Source organism: Terrapene carolina, unplaced genomic scaffold (genome assembly GCF_002925995.2).
Source record: "Terrapene carolina triunguis isolate 2854851 unplaced genomic scaffold, T_m_triunguis-2.0 Scaffold374, whole genome shotgun sequence".
NCBI classification, from domain to species: domain Eukaryota; kingdom Metazoa; phylum Chordata; order Testudines; family Emydidae; genus Terrapene; species Terrapene triunguis.
The window spans coordinates 14,575,126-14,583,683 of NW_020664725.1; positions in this window are offsets into that span (position 1 = coordinate 14,575,126).

The window sequence follows — 8,558 nt, forward strand, 5'->3', positions numbered from 1 at the left end:
TCTTGAAGATATTCCTATCCTAAAGTATCCAAAAGCTGGTATCAGTTCATATTCCTGCGGTTACCTGATACCATTTTATATAAAAATCTCCTAAACTTAATATTCTCAATTCCCCAACAACTCAGAGTCACTGTTAGGTAACTCACTTATGCTAAGGCTCATAGGCCTCAAAGCCTGACACTAACTATGTAAGCTAATTGTCTTACATTCTGAAGGCCTGTAGATTTCTTGCATTACTGCTACATAAAATACCTTTACGTTCGCTCTATGGGTGACCGAGCTGGAAAACAAATTTCTTTTTGCACTAAAAGCCACTGAAGGAAGCGAACAGCGTAAATCTGGCAGCTGTTGTGCCACTTGTTAATATTTCCCGCTCCATCTGTTTGGACGGATTAGAAATTGCTATCTGAGGATAGCTGGCAATTCTTGCTAGGACTTTAACATCAACATCTCAGCTCTTCCAATTCCAATGGTTTCTTAGCAGTCACTAGGGGGCACCTTGCTCTCACATGTGATTCCAAGCAGGTTTAGTTCCAGATGTTGGAGCTCTTTTGACTCTCAAATTGGGAGGTAAATAGCATTAACGATGTCAAAGCATCACATTCAGACCAGGGATTAATTATTGTATTGTAGGGAAATGATGAGTGGATGTGGTTCTCTCCCAGGGACAGATCACAAGGCCCGAGTGGTTGAATAGTTTTAATTAAACCAAACCAAAATTTTAGTTCATTAACCTTTGGAGGCTGATAGTTTCCCTTCCTGGCAACAGGGATTAGAATTTACTTTTTTGTACCTACAAAGAAAATATCCTTGGAAGCTGCCTTGCCTGTGAGCCAGCACTGTGATGGCAGAAGTTGCCCTCTAAACTTGCCCTCTTTCGTTGAGTTTTGCGTAGCTATTGAACGTTGTAGCAGCCAGCTGTGAAGAACAGATGTGCTGTAAGTGGAGCATAAATACACCATCCTGAGCATAGAACTGTGAGCGAGAGCTTGGCTGAGTTTAAAACATAAGCAGAGGAATATTGGTAGGAGAAGGGAGGTGACACCATCACTGTGTATGAGAGCACTGCTGGAATACTGTGCCCAGCCTTTACAAAGGGGAATGGAAAACCTGAAGTGGGTTCACAATTGAGTCAAGCTCTGGAAAACCTGCCACCCAGTGAAAGACATAAAGACCTTGATCTATTTAGGTTATTGATGAGAAAGTTACAAGGTGACTTGATCGCTTTCTATGACAGCTAGTCAACATTTTCCATTCAGAGTGTTTTTTGACCAAAAAATGGCGCTGTTGTCAAACCAGATATTTTTGTGGGAAATGTCTCATTTTGATGTGTGGGTTTTGTTTTTTAATCAGGATTGAAAAATTAATAAATAAATAAAGTTTGGAGGCAAATTTTGATGAAAACAAAAGCGTTTTCCTTTTCATCGAATTTCTTTGCGGAAACAGAAAGCATTTGCTGACCAGCTCTTGTACGTACGTACGTACGTACGTACCTACACAGGGAGATGACAGCAGTTACTACAGGGCTTGGTACACAACAAGATCCAACAGCTGGAAGCTGAATCTAGACAAATTGAAACTGGAAGTAAGATGTAACCATGTCTGCTCCATTCCCAATCTGATTAACTTTGCTGTTTCAGAATGAGGAAGGCTATAATAATGTTCAGTACAGGATTGAGTCAGGTAATGCGCTGAACTCCTTGGCTCTACATCCCAGTAGAAACATGAGCTGTGATGCCCAGATTCCTAGCCATGTGCACGCAGAATGCACCTGATGCCCTGTTGAACCTGTCCCATTGGACTTTCCTTCCTGAGGCATTCCATTTGTGCCTGCTTCCTCCATCTCACCCCAACTAAATTCAGAATGACCAGCTTGTGACATCACTGAGTTGCCATGGAGATGATGGTGACATCACAGACAGGAATGGGTGACATAAATTACATCGAAATAAGCGTTCATGGGAACAATGGTATCCTAGAATCATAGGACTGGAAGGGAGCTTGAGAGGTCATCTAGTCCAGTCCCCTGCACTCATGGCAGGACTAAGTATTATCTAGCCCATCCCTAACAGGTATTTGTCCAACCAGCTCTTAAAAATCCCCAATGATGGAGATTCCACCACCTCTCTAAGTAATTTATTCCAGTGCTTAACCACCCTGACAGGACATTTTTCCTAATGTCCAACCTAAACCTCCCTTACTGCAATTTAAGCCCATTGCTTCTTGTCCTATCCTCAGCAGTTAAGAAGAACAATTTTTCTCCTTCCTCCTTGTAACAACCTTTTATGTACTTGAAAACTGTTATCATGTCCCCAGCTTCTCCCACCAACAAAGCTTATGCCGTTCGCGGAGGTGGGGTTTTTTTTTATGCCGATCGGAGAGCTCTCTCCCATTGGCACAGAGCATCCTCATTCTACAAGCTCCAGCACTGCACATATAGACATACCATAAGCCCTCGAGGGGGCTGGTTGAAACAAAGGTTCTGGCTCATGCAAATGCCCCTAGTGACCCAAACAAACCTGGGGAGAGAGAAATACAGAACGTGCAGAACTGATGTATGTGGAGAACTGTCTCAAGCTAGGAAGCTTTCCGATATTTCCCATGAGGCACTGGTGGGGTTTCCAGTCTAACCAGTGATCCCAAAGCCCTCTTGCTGTGCAACATTCATTGGCTGAGATAACAGGGCTTCCTGGTTTGCTGGTTCCAGGAGATGATCCAGCAACTTTGCTGAATGTCAGACTTGCTCCTGAGAAGAATGCTTCCACCCCAGACAAGGGCAATCCTGTCTGAAGGAGGACTGGACCATGCCACTACTTGCTTTTGTGCTGCAGTAATAACCTGTCTCCAGTCTGCATCTGTAGCAACTCTTCACTTCATTCTGGCCTTGATCTTCCTTGTTTCCAGTCAGAGTCCTCCAATTCCCTTGTTATTTGGGTGCTCTGGGCAGTTTCTCAGCAGCTTCTGCATCTTTGAAGGGATGTGATAATTGTGGGAGGGCCCATGGGAGGAGACTGGAGGAAACCTGATTGATGAGAAACCTCACTGTCCCTTTGTATTTCACTACATTTTCCAAAGATCCTAAAGGAACTTCAGTGAGGTGGGCGGGTAATCAAGAAATGATTGAGAGACAAAAATGAAGCAGCAGTAAACACACACACACACACACACACACACACACACAAGCAGAGCTGGCAACAACTTTGATTTAACTTTATTGAATCAACTCCCTTTTTTGCTGAACATTTACAGTTGTTTCCCTCCATTGGGAAGTGTGAATGACAGCTGCTTTGGTGAATGGAGGGGTAAGGTTTCTGAGAGTTCCCCTTCCCAGCATCCCCTGCTGAAATTTCTGTGTAGTCAGTGATACCACTCCCCAGCCAATCACAACAGAGATGCCTATTTCTGAAACAGAGGTCCTTTGCAGTGTTTCATGCAGTAGGATTTAACCCTTAAGTAGCACTTTTCCTCTGCTGATCTCAAGGAGCTTTGCAAAGGGGGATCATTATCTGCATCTCACGCGGGGAAACTGAGGCACAGGGAGTTGAAATGACTTGCCCAAGATCACTGGCAGAACCAAGAATAAAACCCAGGTGTCGTGATGCCTAGTCCGGTGCCTTATCCACCATGATACATGACTTCCCTATAGTTCCTACCTCTGGTATCCTTCAGAGAGTTTTACCTTCGCCTTGCACCTCCTAGTACTAAATAACATGCATTTGAGCTCGGAGTGGGGACAAGTGCTTGCTTTGTCCTGACTGGGGTTCTCAGGTGATATAATAATAGATGTAATTAATAATCTTCAGTGCAAGGACCTTGTCTTCCAGGGTGGGATTTTCAAAGTTGCCTAGGGGAATTAGGCACTCAATTCCTCTTCATTTTAATGGGATTTGGGCATCCCGGTTCATTAGGCAGCTTTGCACATCTCAGCCCTACAAAGGTGTGGGCAAAGTACCAGGTGCACCTCTGATGCTCTAGAATGAGGATAATTATAATAGATGAAGAGGTGGCAAAGAAAGGAGCTCTTGAGGAGGAGGAGGAGGGCGGCATGATGAAGGTTACACTGTGTATTGTCCCATCAGCATCAGGAGCAGAGGGAATGTAGGTGGTGAATGATGCCCTTGTGACTCAGGTTACTGCAGCTCAGTTCTAAGCCATATTTCGTATCAGTGTTAAGTAAACCATAAGCTGTGCCAGCTAAATATGTTGCTTTGAGCTGAGTTTTATATAAAGCAAGTAAGTGATGGAGATGGACAGCAGAACGACTCCCACTAACGTGAATTTTTACTTCAGGTGCATTTAGCAGAGTGAAGTCCATAATTAAGTCTTTGGGGCATGTTAAAAGCTAAAAAATTTGTGTGCTAAAAATATTGTATTTAGCATGCAAATTGTCTGTAATGCCATAGTACCCTGACAGCTCAGATTTATTTTCTCCAGACAAAGAGAAATTATTAGTTTGTAGGTGCCACTAAATTGTTTGTCATCATCAAATTCAGCTGAAGGCAATAAGCCTTTGGGAACAGGTTGACTCTGTTTTATAAGTTAGGATTTTAATTTTTTTCAACTTTCTACGCAGCTCACGCATGCAAAGGTTGTCGTGACTAAGCCAATGGCTGTGGATTAGTATCTTGAGCACTAATATACAGAATCAACAAAGAGACATAAAAAGTCCATTGTGAAGAGCAGGTGCTGTGTTTCAGGGAGAACTTAGACAAATGTTGGCTGCCTTTCTGTTAAGGCTATTCCTCTTTTATTTAGTCTGAGCTTGTCCCCTAGAGGTGTTTTTTGTACACGAGAAGGGGCCTGGAGAAACTTGAGCGCATCTATCCATCCTCCCTCATCACCGTGGTATCTAGGCACCTAGACTCAGTCTAGAAGTGGAGAGAGACAGAATTCTGGACAAAGTGAGATGGAGGAGGGGAAAAACACAAAAGATGAGTAGGCTGAGAAGGGGAGTGAGTCTGAGAAGTACAAGAACTAGACAGTAAAACTTTAGGGGCAGGGACCGTATTTTTGTTATATGTTCGATTAACCTAGTATAATGGGGCCCTGATGCATGATTTGGGTCCCTAGGCACTGCCACAATATAATGAGTGGTGTTGCTACTACTAATAAATAAATAACAGGAAGTGCTGCATCTTCTGGTTAAAAGAACAACACAAACGTGTCATCACATGTAGCTCGTGTACCAGTCAATGTGCAAATTTGCTTTTACGAGTCATATGGAATTATAAAGTGACACTGAAATTTACCAATGTCTATGTACCAGTCGTAACAAATGTATATTTCTGAACCTTTAGGAAGAGAGACAGTTTCTCAGGATATTTTCATCAGAGATTTTTTTTTTTAATCACTGAAGAAACTTCTATGTGATTAAATCATCCAGTTGGACCTATTGTAATTAGTTTGCTCTTTAATCAGGAGGAATAAAATGATAATATCATTGTTGCAATGGAAACCAGTGGAGAGACTACAGAATACTGTGCAGGATACACCTGCTTCTTGATAATAACATGTTCAACTATTGCAAACAACCACACTGATCTTCAGTGAACTGTTAACAGAGAGAGAGAAAGGCAGGACCAAGGATTCTCATTGAACAGGACTTGAGCTTTCGCTCATTAATAAGGAACCATAAATATGACCATAACAAGGACCATTACAGTTCCTTCTGGCTTGAATTCACCTTCAACAATCCCTGCTTCTCATTAAAGAAGAAACCAAATCTTCTCATTAGGGTGATGTGAAAAAAATCTCATTGCCTTCTCCACCAGCAGCACACATACACATTTCCACAGGTCCCAGGAAAGCAAAATGTTTTAGACATGATTTAAAGGACAGGGTCATCTTGTCTACAAGGCTGAGGCCAGCAATAGGCGCCAGAAAGTCCCGAATTCTAATCCCGTTGCTGACGCTGACTCTGTCCATAAATTTGGAAAAACTACTTCACTATTCTTATTCTTATTCTTATTTTTATTTGTATTGCAGTAGCATCTAGGGGCCTTAGTTATGGACTAACACCCTCTTGTGCAGGATGCTGTACAAACACAAAACAAAAAGATGTTTCCCACCTCGGTTTTGAATTTATCCTCTGTAAAATGGGAACAATAGTAGTTTGATGGTTGTGAAGATTGTCATGTTTGTAAAGTGCTATAATTCCCACCCACCCGCCCACACAACATATGGGGATTTTGTGTGAAAATCAATGGTGGTGCTTGGTGGCAGAGAAACTGTCCCAAAGCAGTTGGAATGCAAGCACCAACCTGCCCTCAGCACCTCAGCCAATCACAGAGCACCAGCTTAGTCACGGCACAGCAACAACTTGACTTAGTTGTTGGGCGTCAGGGTTGCAGGTAGTCCTGCAGGGCAGTTTAGAATTAGGGTAACCAGATGTCCCAATTTTATTGGGACAGTCCCGATTTTTGGGTCTTTTTCTTAGATAGGCTCCTATTACCCCCCACACCCTGTCCCGATTTTTCACATTTGCTGTCTGGTCACCCTAGTTTAGAATTTGAGGGTTTTAGAAGAGAGTGGTGTGAAGGGTCACTGGAGTGAACGGAGAGCTAGTCTGTTGCTTACCTGTGCCCCTTCCCACTGAAAGAGGAGCTTGTCACCTTGGAGATGTACAGGTACAAAGATCAGAGAGGGGCCTATTACAACAGCTCCTCTGCTTCATGCGGGCGTGGGGCTTCTCTCCTTTAATATTAATATTCCAGGTAGCTTGAGCCACAAAGTTTGAATCTGGATTCAGAATCCAGTTTGTCAGTGTGGATCTAGGCCTCTGGGTCGGGTCCACCTTGCGATACATCTCACATGGGGTGAAATTGACCCCTATGTGGAATGAGGCTTTGACGCTAAAGTCCCACTTCCTTTCAAGATTTACATGAGGCATAGGCCTTGCTCTGTCCCTCCGCACAGAGGTGAATGTCACCCAGGGAGATCATCAACAAGGATGGTGTATTTTTATATTATGAAGGAGCTTTTCACACATTTCTTTCTGCTTTGTTGGTCTCCACAGCCAATATTTTATTTGTTTGCTTGGCACTTTCCTGCTCTGAAATTGCTAATATTGTTGGAAAATCGAACAATAGGTTTTTTTACACAAAATGCATTGATTTTTTTTTTATTATTGTTTCAGTCTTTTCATTAAGATCAGGCTGGGTTGATTCCCACCACTGGGTTAACTCAGTTGGTTAAAAATGGAAGGATTAGGGGAGAAAAGAACAGAATTTCCTTCTATATCTGTACCCTGCTCCTGAGATCTGTTGAGGTAGCATTTCCAATTTCCTGATCAGAAAAGGATTTCATGGCTTCCTGTGCTTTTGTAAGCACCGCTTTTTTTTTTTTCTCTCTTGCACATAATCCCGTTAATGTAACGGTATAAAATCTCTCCTAATTGCTGTGCGTTGTCACACCAGCATTGAGGAGCAATTAGCCATGGCCTATTTGGTTGCAATGTTTTGCTCAGGCAACATCAAGTAACACCTGATTGGTGGGAAGTAAATAAAGTGTTGCCAGAATAAACCACTGCTCCATCTGTGCCCCCCAGTCTGATTCCATCTTCAAGACCCATCTCTGCTAGGGGCATGGGTTCTTTTCTTCTTCCTGTGTCCTGCTCCAGGCTGAGAATAGCTTTGGATGGCTGGAGGGATCCCCTTTTCATTAAAATCTATAGCTGCTGACAGACCTCAAAAGATCATGTATAAATAAGCTTTGAAATCTATGCTGTAACCATCTATAGCAGTGGTTTCCATGCTGGGATCATGCCCCCCTGACCCGCTGCTTTATTTAACAATACAGGAAGCACATATATTGTAACTCCCTGACCTCTTCTTGCACAGGAAAATGCGAGTATTGGTAACATGGGGAAATAGACCTATAACCAAGGGGAATTCATGGCAAAGGGCCTACAGCAAGAAATGGTCTTGACCTGCAAAATTTGAGAATTACCCGTACATAAAGAATGAATGAGTCGAATAAGAAGGTGGTGTGTGGAACTGTAGTTAAGAGGCCCAGGACAAATTAATCACATTGAAGCTGATGGAATTACACCTGAGATGGTGGATTTGATCGTCTTTTCTCTTTCTTTATATAAAACCAGAAATGACATTCAATTTGTTCTCCACACCTGCAGCAGGCTCCCCTCCCCCTCTGCTGAAGTCAGAAGCTGTGTGAGATTCCAGCCTGTATCTCTGTCTACCGGGCATTTAATAGCTTTAAAACTGACAGCTGATTTTAATTTGGGGGGGTCTGTATGTGTGTGTGGACTAGTGCAATAATCCAGACTATCCTGATCCTGAATTAAACTCCAGCCAGACCCATTTCCATGGAATTTTATTCATTTTACTGGATATTATTTACAGAGATATTACAAAATATATGGTGAGCTGGGTACAATAATGACAGTGTGGATTTGGCAGCCCCCGGGTCGGCTTGGTGAGATGGTGTTGGTGATGGCTTCTCAAGTGGTTAAACCATGAAGCACAGAGACAAGGGGGTGGGGGAGGTGCTGGAAACAAAGAGGGGAAAAAATCTCTCATTTTCCAGACCAGGGTCCACAC